Source organism: Gymnoscopelus microlampas, assembly GCF_963454915.1.
Source record: "Gymnoscopelus microlampas genome assembly, chromosome: 11".
Taxonomy (NCBI): Eukaryota; Metazoa; Chordata; class Actinopteri; order Myctophiformes; family Myctophidae; genus Gymnoscopelus; species Gymnoscopelus microlampas.
The window spans coordinates 18,040,165-18,054,571 of NC_139948.1; the positions used below are offsets into that span (position 1 = coordinate 18,040,165).

Below are 14,407 nucleotides of genomic sequence, written 5' to 3' on the forward strand. Positions count from 1 at the left end.
AGTGAATGAAAGTTCCTCCGTCTGGAGGATATTATTACATTACAAAAGTGAATTTTACACAAATGGTGGGGTTCTGAGAGACTTCCCACCGAGAGAGTGGGAGAGTAGGCTCTTTGAACACCTTTAAACCGCCTTTGTTTCGGTGAGAAGCTAAATCATATTTTTACTACAGTGTAAACATCGATAAACATCAAAAACCTGGTCACTGAGGAAAAACCTAGTCCCTGGCATAGAGAGGGAACTCATGTACCCCTATTGAATCAAGCCGAAAGGCTTCTTTGGGCTTTTCATCCTTTTTAGTTGAGTTTTAGTTTTACCTCTGTCCTCTCTCTTCTCACGGAATACTCCAAAACGATGGAGCATGCACAAAAAAAGAAAAATAATTCCACCCACGGCTTTACACCTGTAAAACGTTGATATGACAAATATAACCGATTCTGATTCCGCAGTAAACATCTAATTGGCCTCAACTAGGGGTGCGTTCGGAAATTGCGCACCGGAGCGCACGTGCCTATTAGTTTGTATTGGCCAGTGCGCTCAGTGCTGTATTTCCGAACGCACCCTAGAAATGCCGCCCGCAACCAACTGGTTTGATGTCCAACATGTGAATGTCAGGAACACAGCACAAATATATATGGCATTAAGGTGAAAAAGAAACAAAGTACGTGGAGGCCAGTCAATCATCTATGATGTCAGCAGTGTGATGTCATTAACCGCTCTCAAGAGTACTTCGCCTGTCTAAGCTGTGACACACCAACCTCAGAGAGTTTGGGGAGCTTATCTCCATATTTGGACATATATCTGTCCGGACAAATAGACAAACAACTCCAGCTCCAGGTTATTATTACACAGCTGAAAAGAGGCACCAAGTACTTGGAGGTCAGTGTACCGTATGACATCATTCATCTAGTACCAAGCGCTGCCCGGGTTATTACGTGCACACACACACACACACACACACGCACACACAGGTTCTTTCTCTTATTTTATCATGTTGCTATCAATGTTTCTTCATTGTGTACACACACATGCACGCGCAAAGTCAAGGCTGGACAGGTACCTTGTGTGTGTGTGTGTGTGTGTGTGTGTGTGTGTGTGTGTGTGTGTGTGTGTACAGGGGGAAAAGGCAACAAGTGATAATGACGCCACTGTAACAATGCGAGGCAGCTATGGTGTCAGTGGGAGCTGCAGATGGAGTTCAAAGGAAAGCCGATAAGCCATAACGAGGTTGATGTTGTCATGGCAGGAGACATACTATAACGCTATATGATTACCACTAGAAAGAGAGGGCTCCTTTATGTGAGAAAACCAGGGCAGGAATCCACCGCTCGAGTGAGTCAACTGTTTACCGGGCTCTCTGACAATCCTTAGTGTTCATTTAACACAGAGGGATTACACACACACACACACACACACACACACACAGGGTGGAATTCATCAGATTCCACTGAGGGAGGTCTAACGTGCAGTGAAAGTGGGTGTAATGCATCCAGGTGGTGTTGTGGGTAACTAGCCTCCTGTCAAGTGTTCAAAATCCAGCCACACACGAGGGCAAGGGTTGCCAGATCTGCTAATTATAATTTCCCCGCAAGATTTCATTTGAAAATAGCCGATCTACAAGCTCACAACGCGTCGCATCGCGACGCGTTGTGAGCTTGTAGATCTGATATTTTCAAATAGCTGATGTAATATGTTAAAGTGCTCATGTGTGGCCCATAGTTGCTTCTTTTCTGGTTGGTTTTCCTAGACCTGGTTGCTTGTTTCTCTCACATAATCTGGCAACGCTGCACGAGGGGCCTGTGGCGGACGGGGGGGGACACTTGACAACAGATAGTCATCGTGACGGGCGAGACACGATGATGTAGTGCTCTGTGTGATAAGGAGATCAGAAATAATACATGCTACAAAATTTCCCAGTGTCAGGCGACACCGCGGCATCACTACAGACGCAAGAATAACCCCCAAAAATCTGATAGTCTTTCTGTTTATGCAAACGGCATTAATAGGTGTACCTTTATCTGCAAGCTCAGGCCTCAACCTGCAGACGCGCGCGCGCGTGTGTGCGTGTGTGTGTGTGTGTCCGTGCGCGCGCACGCACGTGCAACGACAAGATTATACGCTCCTTTTTCTCTCCTCTCACGAACAGTCACACCCGCATTGTTGCCTCCAAACAGCCGTAAAATGCGGTTTGCGGGGGTTTGATCCATTAGCACAAATCAGTGCCTACTCATTGCAGCTGTGAGTGCTTGTTGTTTTTCCTCGGTTGGATTCTCCTCCTCCCTCTCTCCTCCGAAAGTCTCATCTGTTTGTTTGCTCAGCAGCAGACGCCCCCTCTTATCGCGGTGTGGCGGAGGTGGCCGCTCTGCTGCTTACGTTACTATCTAACCTCCATGAGCGCTAGCTAGGCCCCGCGCTCGGTACAGCCATTTAACGCCGAAGGGGTTCTTTAACGACGCGTGAGGCCGCCGGCGGCCATGTCTTTGTGTTTCTCAATGGACCAGAGATACTTATAACTGTGCCGTGTACAGTACGTGTGCGTTCTGTTGAGTTTTGCGTGCTGCCTTCTTTAACCCATTCAAACCCGGGGAACGCATCTGTGTCATTTTCGGATTTCTTTGGGCTATTCAAAAATAGCAGATCTACAAGCTCATAGCGCGGCACCGAGTGCCGCGCTATGAGCTCGTAGATCTGCTATTTTTGAAAAATCTTGAAAATTTGTGTGCAAATCTTTGAATATATATATTTTTTACTTTTTTCTAACTCAAATCTTTCTGTGGATTCTACAAATGTCTTCTAAATCTTAACAGTTTTTTGAAAAAATGTTTCTATATCAGCGGTTCTGTCAAGCACCCCCCAAATTATATGTATTTGGCCGTGGACCCCCCCCCATCTCAAAATATGTTCTTCCAGAGACCCCCAGAGGCAAAGATTTGAATAAAACATATTCGCTTACAAAAAGAAAAACTAATATATATTCAAAGATTTGCACACATTTTCACGATAGAAAAACAAACAAACAGATCTACAAGATTGTAGCGCGGCACTCGGTGCTGTGCTTCAAGCTTGTACAGTATATCTGCTATTTTTGAATAGCCGACGAAATCTGAAAATGACACAGATGGGTTCCGGGTCTTAATGGGTTAACAAGGGAACTTGTCCACTGGGCTCTCTCCCTGTGTGCTGCGGTTTAACAATAACCCAAATCATCAACAACGCCGACACATCGGGGGGAACTTCCCAGTTCTCTGAGGCACACAGTGTGTTTAGGCTTGGCAGTGCAGTGCCGCTGGTTTGGCTGGTGGAGGGTTTCACGCTGTGAGGCCTGGAAGGACTGCTGCTTTGCTTAACTGCCACGGTCCACGGTTATTCAAACTGTTGATTTTGGCAAATGAAGAACAATGGTTTTGCAAGTCTAAAATCCTTGCCTGTTAAGACGACTGTGTTGAAACCAGACCACTAAAGACCGACGGGTTAGTACACCGAAGGCAAAGTGTAAAACTAGAGTCAGTGTTGGCTAAACATCATAAATGCGTTACGGATGTTTGAATTCTCTTCATGAATTAATCTTTTATCCAGGGACTAATCCGTGCTCTAAAAAATGCATTAAAAAAAGGTAAGACAAATAGCAAAACCCGTGCAATGAAACGTCATGTGTTGGATTACCCATCTTAAGCACGTTTCAAGTCCCTGCAAGTTGATTTTTTCATACCTTATAGTGAAATGAATGGAACCTAATGGCTTTCCTCGAAAAATCAAACAAAGCCACGGTATGCTTTGGGAAACGGTCGGCGCTCTGCAGTAATGTCAAGTGTAGCGCGAGTCTCAGTCAACTGGGCTAAACATGCCAGACCGCTGGTACGGTTTCTGCTGTGCAGGGTTTTACAATGCATTTAGCCCCAGTTTACTGATGCGTTAAGCCCGAGTTAAACTTAGTCGCGCGTGGGTGTCACGCACCGAAAATAGAGCTTGTAGATCTGCAATTTTCAGTCTGAGTCACCGGCACGTAACTAAATATAAATCAGGCATAAGAGCAACAGCTATAATTCAGGCCTCAAGTTGTGCTTCTGAAAACATATCCCCTGAGGGGTGCAAATCGTTGCGGTGGAGTGGAAACCTTGTACGTCCAAAACCATTCCTTTTTGTATTATTATAATAGATATATATAGTGAAAATAGCCGATCTATACAAGCTCACAACACGTCGCTGTTTGTGCACACACCATCTTGAATTTACGAAAAAAATGAAATTATGGAGATACAAGGTTTCTGCCGGACAGCAACAAAATGCTTAACCCATTAAGACCTGGAACGCATCTGTGTCACTTTAGATTTCTTTGGCTATTCAAAAATAGCAGATATACAAGCTCATAGCGCGGCACCGAGTGCCGCGCTATGAGCTTGTAGATCTGCTATTTTTGAAAAAAAGTTTTTTTTTTTTTTTAAAAGAATCGCCTCAGGTCTTAATGGGTTAATAATGTGACAATGGCGCAGGTGATACACGAAAGCAGCAAGACTACTGCAAAATGGAAGCCAAAAACCCATGTAGAAGGACAAAGGGCAATAACACTGTGTCTGCACAAAGGAAATGTGCATTGTGGCGTAAAACGAAGTCTGCGGAGGTCGTAGTAAACAGAAGCATTTATACTTTGGGTGTGTGACTCATCGTCGGTAAAACACGGTGATGGAAAACACCTTTATGAGGCTGACTAACTGGGGCATAGTTTAATATCCCGGGTTTAATGTCCACTATTGGCTAACACTGCTCTCACGGAATAACCAGCTCACGCTCTGCTAATGTCTATTAGTACTATGGACACAGATTAACCATTGTGTAATAGCAGAACCTGCCTAACAACTAGGGATCGACAGATAGGACTTTTTCATGTTCGATTTAGATTATTAGCGATCAAAGAGGCCCGATAGCCGACATTAAGAGCCGATTCTTTTTTTTTAATGAATTAATACAAAATAAATTAAATGTTTTAAATGTAAACACAAAACAACAGCCTTCTTTAAATGCATTTAAGAATATTTATCAACTCGAAAAAAAACGTTCTACTGTAAGTGCAGGGAGCTACATTTAACAGCATTTCTTATATACTGAACTGATTTTTTTTTTTTAAATTAACAAAATAGATCCTCAAAAGTTTTGTTCTATCAAATGCAGCATTATAATTAGCTCCCACTTTTAGAAGAATTTCTTATAAACTGAATTATAAATAACACGTTACAAAACAGTTCCCAAAAGGTTTTTTATAATAATAAATAATAATAATAAACCTGTCACCAATAACCCATCAGTAGACTACTCCCATTCAACAGCACCAGGTGCAGAAAGCACGGCTAAGCCTAATTTATGCTTTGTCGCATTACGGTGTCACGCTGAAACCTGTGATCTGTAGAATAATGTTACCCTAGGTGTCTCACAGGACTTTCACATGAGACACCTCCTAGGGTAACCTCATTCTACAGGTCACATGTTTCAATATAACACCGGCTATAGGTTCGCTGGAATGTTGAATGTCTTTGCAGCTTCAGTATGTTTGGTTTCCCTGAGATGATTTCAACGTGGATTTAGTTGTTCTTAGGCTGGTAATGCCGTGGACACAATGATATGATGGTGAGTTCCTTCCTTCATAGTAAGGGAAAGTTAGCAAATTAGTAGACAATATATTTTCTGCAACAGTTTGTAACTCACAGAGGGTGAAGCTAACGTCATTAGCAGCTACACCATACAACGTGTGTGACCGAGAGTGCTATACTTCTTCAGTACAATGGTGTGTGACCGAGAGAGTGCTATACTTCTTCAGTACAACGGTGTGTGACCGAGAGAGTGCTATACTTCTTCAGTACAACGGTGTGTGACCGAGAGAGGAAACATCGGACGTTTTGGTCCTTCAAAACACAGATTTCGATATTATAATTACGACTATCGAGGCCGATAATCGCCCGTTTCGATTATCGGTCGATCTCTACTAACAACACGGATGATAGCTATGCTATTGTGCACACATGCGTACGTACTAGGTACTACATTACTTTGTACACAAACATACAGTACTAGGCATCCTATTGGCACACGTGTCCACACAAATAAAAACACACACACTGACTGCAGGCAGAGAGCATCTGGAGACACTTTCCCAGCGCGTTTCGGCCGGACAATAGGCAGCAGTGTGAGAGAGGAGCGGAGATGAAGGAGATGTAATTATAAAGCGCTAGGGCCGTTTAGGGAGGATATTTATGACATGAAAGGCCTTGGCACGCGCTCCTGTTCCTCCCTGGAGGGCCGGCGGGGAACGGCGGAGGCACCGGGCCGTGCCAGCTACAGCCCGTGCCTTCGCGACACCCGCTCTGCCCGCCGGCCCCTGCCCTGCCGGCCCGCCAAGTCAAAGGAAATGCTCCCTTTAAGGGTAGGACGGGGGCAGTGCTGATTAGACCAGACACGCCGCAGATTAGACAAGACACACCGCAGACACAGACATTGCGTGACTGCTAAAAAAACCTCTAGTAAAGCTATAAACGGTAGCTGGATTCGTATGAGCATGACCACATTGGATGTGTTGCGCATTGGAGGCCCCTCTGTCTGGTGCCCAGGGGACGAGAAATCGCTTTTACAGCCTCACCCGGCTGACGGCTGCTCAGATGGCTATGATAAGTGCACAGGGGGGGGGGGGGGGGGGTTGCTATAGGGGTTAAGTGTTCTGCTCAGGGACACACATACAGTATAGGCCACAAACAGGCCATTTGGGTCGGTTGGCTTTCTATTGGGGGAAACTAGATGTCCATTAACCACTTTAACCCCGGCGTTCATATTTTGGGCATGTCATTATAGGCGAGCATTTTCCAAAAATATTTTGAATAAGGGCTTAAGTGGTTAAGATAAGAGACGATTTAACAATGACTGGAAATCACTACAAGCGAGCAGAAAGGGCTGAGCCGTTGTGAACGGGTCTGTGCTGTGCGTACAGGCAGGCAGAGCGCCCAGGGGTGCTCCTCTGGGGATGGAACCGCTTATACAGTCCGACGGCAACAATGCCAGATTCTGTGAGAGAAACAAGCAACCAGGTCTAGGAAAACCAGCCCAAAAAGAAGCGACTATGGGCCACGTGAGCACTTTAACATATACATCAGCTATTTGAAAATAGCAGATCTACAAGCTCACAACGCGTCGCGATGCGACGCGTTGTGAGCTTGTAGATCGGCTATTTTCAAATGAAATATTGCGGGGAAATTATAATAAGCAGATCTGGCAACCCTGTGCCACTTCACTTCTCTGCATTCTACCAAAGCCCGTCTGGTCTCTCTCTCTCTCTCCCCAATCCACCCTTTGGCTTCGCTCCTCCTGAGGGCTCTCCAAGATCTCCGAACCCGACGGCAGAACGGGGGGAGTGTGCCAGAGAGCATGCTGGGAGCTGTTTTTAACTCCACTTTATGACAAGCCCAAAGTCAATGGGCCGTTACACAATAAAGACCTTTTTTTTAAAAACATGTCTTAATTTAGAATGCCTTAAAGTAGCCTCCCGTGGGTTAAAACGAGGACTCACTTCAGCAGACGCAGAGAACTAGAGGAGGTCTTAGGACTGGAGGTCTAAGGAGGTCTAAGGAGGTCTAAGGAGGTCTGAAGTGAAGTGAAGTGCTTTGTACTGGATGCTGTGTTTAAAACCAAGCAGAGGGCAGGTTGCACACCTGGCCTGGGTGGGTTTATAAGGTTTGTAAAGTTGGATGTATCCTGTTGGGCCACAGTGTGTGTATACTGGTGGTGTAGGGGTGTGTGTGTGTGTGTGTGTGTGTGTGTGTGTGTGTGTGTGTGTGTGTGTGTGTGTGTGTACATTTCAGTACCTGAGGGCCAGTGAGTTATACTGGCGATCCTGTGTGACCTGTGCTCTACTGTGAACACCTGCTGAGGTAAAACTGATATTTACACACACTGCAATGGAAAGACCACCTGAGAGAGAGAGAGAGAGAGACAGAGAGAGAGAGAGAGAGAGAGAGGGGCGGGGGGGGGGGGGGGGGGGGGGGGGGTGTTGCATAACTAAGCAAAGAAATGATTGATGCCATGCAACAGAATCTTCAGCGTGAAGAAATTAAAAGCTAGAAAACAGATGGCTGCTGAGATATAAGAGGATAATGTTAAATCGGTCAATAAAAAGAAATTGCTATAGTGAGGGCAACAAACAAACATACCAACACACACACACACACACACACACACACACACACACCCCTTGCATTCCAAAGCGAGGCCAGTACGTGAAGACCAAAGACCATCTGATTACAGTAGCTAATCCTCACACCTTTGAGCCTAATTGCAGCATTAGCCCCTGATACGATGTCACAGTGACCTGGCAGTGAACCGCTCCTGAATCCTCCTTGGACCCTGCCAGCCTGCCAGTGCCAACCTCACACTAACGCACGCAAAGGGGCAACCCGTTGGGTCCGCCCCCGTCCGCCATGCACCATCCCAATGCTGGCCTCACACCAGGGTGGCGTTGGAAACAGCGCCGGGCGAGGGGAGAGCGTGTGATGTTAGTGAAGGGAGGGAGAGAGAGATGGGGGGGAGAGAGAGAGAGAGAGAGAGATTCCAGTGTGTAGTGTGGTGTTGTTGAGAGGCAGCCAGTTGAGGAAGCCTGTTACAATGGTAAATACCAGACAGCTGAGGCCTTAATGAACACCTCGTTCACACACACACACACACACACACACACACACACACACACACACCAGCACGCAGACACGCACGCACACACACACACACGCACGCACGCGCCCACACATACACAGGCTTGCATGCCTATTAAAGTTCATTAGCAATGTCTCCCACTGGCTGCGATCAGCCTAACAATGGGAGCGATAACTATTTGAAGGTCATAGCAACTCATTCCACTGCTCTGACTACTGCTCGGAACATAGCCACCCCACACACACACACACACACACACACACACACACACACACACACACACACACACACACACACACACACACACACACACACACACACACACACACACTTGAGAGCAGCTGACATGAAGTAGATGGAGGATGGGGCTGGGGAGGTGCAGAGAGTTCTCTACCTGCCCGGCCCGCCCCTTCCCTGCCGTCTGGTAAAGAGGAAGTAACGTGGATCATTTTCAAAGGCAGCGGTATTAGTTTAAGGGCTATATAAACACACACGCGCACACACACACACACACACACACACACACTGTATATCATATTAAGTGAATAGACTATAGCTGGTTGGCTTTCTAGCTGAGGCTAAATATTTATATAAACACCCCCCACGACTAGGTGAAGGGCTGCACGACCGAGGCAGGGCCTTGTACCTGGTGATCACACACACACACACACACACACACACACACACACACACACACTTAAACCAGCCATGATGTCAACCCCCAAACATGACAAACATGTCCCACCCTGCTGCTCTGCTCTCCCTCTCTGTTACCTCTATCTCCTCTCCTCCTATAAGCAGGCTAACACTGATATCTTCCGCTAGCGCAGTGGAACGCTTTTTCTCATCTTACGCTGGAAGCCTTGTATTGTGCTCACCTTTGCACTAGCGTCAGTATTTATTTTTTACTTAACTTTCGTCAAGCTCAAGCTTTTTTTTTTATATATACTTTCTTACTTCTCTCCCTCACACAACACCCCCCCACCCCTCCAACCTCCAACCTCCACCCAGCTCTCTCTCTCTCTCTCTCTCTCTCTCTCTCTCTCTCTCTCACACCTACTACTATCTCCCTTGTTTGCTGCCCTAGGGCAGGAAAAAGCGAGCTCCTTCCTCCACTTACAGGGGGGGGGGAATCAGGGGCGCTGACAGGACTAAGCCTCCACCTCTCTGATGTGTCTACAGGGGACGTGTCACACACAGAGAGAGAGAGAGAGAGAGAGACATCCTCTTATTAAGCCTACAGGAGAAAAATGAGGGGCTATTCATGAGTCGTATATATCAATCTTTTTTTCTTTCTTTTTTTTGAAGAAAACTATACATTCTGTACGGATGCCAAGAGTCCTCCCTGTCTCTCTCTCACACACACACACACACACACACACACACACACACACACACACACACTCATATACAGTACACACACATCCTGACACGTTGCTAGACATCACAACGTTTGCCGCTGCCCCCGGGGCATGTCTTTTCCTCTCTCTCTCTCTCTCTCTCTCTCTCTCTCTCTCTCTCTCTCTCTCCCCCCCCCCCCCCCCCCCCCACCCCCCCATCTTGCAAAGGACAAGTGCTGGGAGACAGTTTAAGTATTTGAACTGCACATCTGGGCACAGATGGTCCTTTGTCAGGGGGTTAACACTGAGAGGTGTTTATACAAAACGCTGTAGCGCCGCACGCAGGCGCGCGCACGCTTTGCTCGCACACGCCGACACACACACACACACACACACACACACACACACACACACACACACACACACACACACACACACACACACACACACACACACACACACACACACACACACACACACACACACACACACACACACAGACACACACACACACGCTGAAAGAGAGAGGAAGGAGCGAGGGAGAGAGAGAGAGAGAGACAGAAAGCTCTTAACTTGCCCCAGAGGGAGAGTGTAGAGAGGGGATGAGAGACAGGGGAGGAAAAGGAATAAGATGACAGAGATAAGAGCAGGCAGGAGATGGCATCTATTCTAGAAACTGTTAAAACCCAAACTTGTACACATTGTGCATGCCGCAAGGACACCTCATAACTCTGATAGTGTACAAATGGAACCAAATGGACCCGTGAGGGTCCATTTGGTTCCATTTGTATACTATCAGAGTTACAGACCTGGACAACTGGACAACACACAAAATCCTCAGTGTTGATTTAACTCTCAGGGGGGCGAATTCACAGTGAATGAATCGCGCCCACTGATAGCGCCACGGTTTGTGCATCGATTGTGCCTGCTATCTGCCCGGTGGGTAAGGTTTGATTCACAAAAGATATACCATCGCTATAATGATATGCCAGCGCAAACACACACCCGTGACGTTTTGCGCCCCGAGTGCCGTTTTTGCACACGTTTTGCACGTGGCACACAAATAAACGGTGGCTCTGACGCGTGCCGATGTACTTTTGACCGTCACCGAGGAGTTTGTGGACCTGCTGCCCCAGGTGCAGAGTATAGGCCTAGCAAAAAGCCTGAAAATGGACAATGCCAGTGTAGAAATCATAACGTTCAGGGTCATTCTGGATAAGAAGGGTCTGCTAAATACCTAAATTGTAGCACCAGAGCACAGAGGCACTATTTGCTTTGCAACGCAGCATGCATTTCACCCTTAGCGGGCGTTTCTCTTTGTCTTATTTGCGCGGGTTCAGCGGCTGCAAAAAGTCGTGCGATCCTTTTGTGAATTCGTTGCTCACAAGTTGAATCAATACTGAGGGTTTTCACTCTGCAATTACTGCCTTAAAACACAAAAGAACAGAATCTGCCGTCACTAAGCTAAGAGAGCCCCATAGCAAGCTCACTAACTGTGAGCCCAGCTCAGTGTTGTGTGAGCGTCGTCATCAGCTTGCTAACTAAGACCACCATTCACACTACACAGCCAAGCAGCGTGCTTAGCTTAACCCATTAAGACCGGGAATGTCATTTTTTTTAGATTTCTTTGGGCTATTTTTTGAAAAATCGTGAAAATGTGTGCACATCTTTTATATACATTTTTAACTCAAATCGTTGCTCCTGGGTCCCTGGAACAAAATATTTTTAGATGGGAGGGGGTCAGCGGACAAATACATATTACTTGACATGAAAAAAGTTTGAAAACCATTGATAATATAGCAACATAAGTAAAAATAAAAAAATAAAAAAAGCATTTTTAGAAGACATTTGTAAATCCCCAGAAGCAAAGATTTGAGTTAAAAACGTTGGCTTTAAAAAAAAGTATATATATATTCAAACTAAAGATTTGCACACATTTTCACGATTTTTCAAAAAAAAAATAGCAGATCTACAAGCTTGTATATCTGCTATTTTTATATAGCCAAAGAAATCTTAAAATGACACAGATGCGTTCCCGGTCTTAAAGGGTTAAAAGCCCATTTTCTAATGCGATGACCCGAAACCAAAAAGCACCGAATAATTAGCAAAAGCCCTGGCCGAGGGCTTACGAAAGCAACCAACAACGGCCCGCTGCACTGTAAAATGGGTCGAGCAGCAGAACCTCTGATCCAAATGGAAATTGAACTTGGTGAGACTTTGCGAGACTTGCCAGCCAACTGGTGGAGGTCATGGGAGAAATGATGTGGCTATAGTTAGACTGTTGTCTGTGCCTCGGCAGCGCTGGAACCTGTCACATTAGCATAGACAAAAGCAGACAGGAATGTATACAATAGGAGGCCATGGGCCTGGTCCCAAGGGCTATTCTGCTGGGGCGCAAAGGGTATTCTGCTGTCCCCCCACAGGCTAATGAGTAGGTGGTCAGCGCGGTAGCCCTTCCTGCTCGCTGATGGGGCCGAGCTGGGTCGTTGCCTCGTTGCCACGTTCCTGTAACCCTCCACTGGCTATATGGCTCAGGCCGGGGCCCGGCCTGAGCCATATAGCCAGTGGAGGGTTACAGGAACGTGGTGTGGTGTGTGGTGTCCACTCATCGGGGTCAGCCGCTGATTAGGAGCTGTCACTCACGTTGAACTCGCACGCTCTAGCCTACATGGTCATCCAGGCGAAAAAGAGAGAGAGAGCAGGAGAACACGCACAGAGAGAACACGCACACGGATGCACATCCGTGATTGATTACGTGTGCGATGGCTGCGCTTGCCCCTCAATGTAAGATCGTCACTGTCTCATTCACTGCCAAGAACGTAGAAAAACGTAATTATTTCCAATTACCAATGCTGCCAAGAAGGTAAAAAAACGTAATTAAAAAAAAGAAAATGAAAAAAAAAGAGAGAGAGAGGTTTTCCTCACACAGAACCCAAGATATAGATATCGTGTACTTTTTTTTTTTAAATAGCATGTCAAGACATGCTATTTTCAAAGGCAGACAATTAGTGTCAACGAGGTCGCGATGACCTCGTTGACATTTGTGAAAGCACAGGGTATAACCCGCAGTGATTAGCAACCATCAGGGGATCGATCATAATGGAGATAAATATTCTGTGACTACTTGAAAAAGGTAAGAAAAATGGGCCTTTAAGGGTCCATTGTCCTGTGAACACGTACTCTCTCTTCAAAAGGGGGAGCCATTTGGAATGAGGTGAGCATGGGTTTCAAAACTGAGGTGATCCACTATGCAGTGAAATTAGCCACTTCATCCCTATTTTAGGAATGACGTTTCAGGTGAAAACGTTTCACCTCATTCAAAAACCTTAAAAAGAGTAAAACTAAAAGAGAGAAAATAGCTAATCTAATATTTTTCTAAATAGGGCATAAGTGGTTAACCTATTCAGGCCTGGAACGCATCTGTGTCACTTTTTCATTTGAGCTAAAAAAGCATTATTTTACACTTTGGCTATTCCAAAATAGCAGATATACAAGCTCATAGCATGGCACCGAGTGCCACGCTATGAGCTTGCAGATCTGCTATTTTTGAAAAAACTTGAAAATGTGTGCAAATCTTTGAATATATACATTTTCAAAGCGAAAATTTTTACCTCAAATCTTTGCTTCTGGGGGTTCCTGGAACCAAATATTTTGAGATGGGGGTCCGTGGCCAAATACATATACATTTTGGGGTCCTTGACATGAAAAAAGTTTGAGAACCACTGACATTGTAACATAACAAAAACACTTAGGATTTAAAAGACATTTTGTAGAATCGGCCTCGGGTCTTAATGGGTTCAAACAGATTTAGCTGTGATCCAAGATGGACGCCAGCGTTCCACCATGAGCAATGGACACAAGCTTTCAGGAACATGCGCGCGCACACACACACACACACACACACACACACACACACACACACACACACACACACACACACACACACACACACACACACATGCACAGCCACAGAAAGTGACACACACACACACACACACACACACACACACACACACACACACACACACACACACACACACACAGACACATGCACAGAAAGTGACACTCACACACACACAGACACAGACTCAAACACAAAGACACATGCTGTAAGTGAGCAAACATACACACTTCACATAGTCACAAAAACACGCACAAACAGAGCGATGGAATAAACAGGGATGAATGAATCACACCTATGTGGAAACAGGGCATGTGTGAAGTGTGTTTGAGGAGGGGGGGGGGGGGTTCGGGGGTCTCTAGATACTAACGGTGCATGACTCACTGCTCTGTGGAGAGAGAGAGAGAGAGAGAGGGAGGGATGGAGAGAAGGATGAATAGAGGGGGAGGATAGTGGGGGGCGGAAGAGGTGGCAGGGGACCGGT

General features: G+C 46.1%; 1 protein-coding gene across 1 annotated transcript in view; it reads right to left on the reverse strand.

Annotated features, from left to right (window-relative positions):
• Nucleotides 1-14,407, reverse strand: part of prkar1b (protein kinase, cAMP-dependent, regulatory, type I, beta) — a 116,062-nt gene that overhangs the window by 59,706 nt on the left and 41,949 nt on the right. The gene's annotated exons all lie outside the window — the stretch shown is intronic.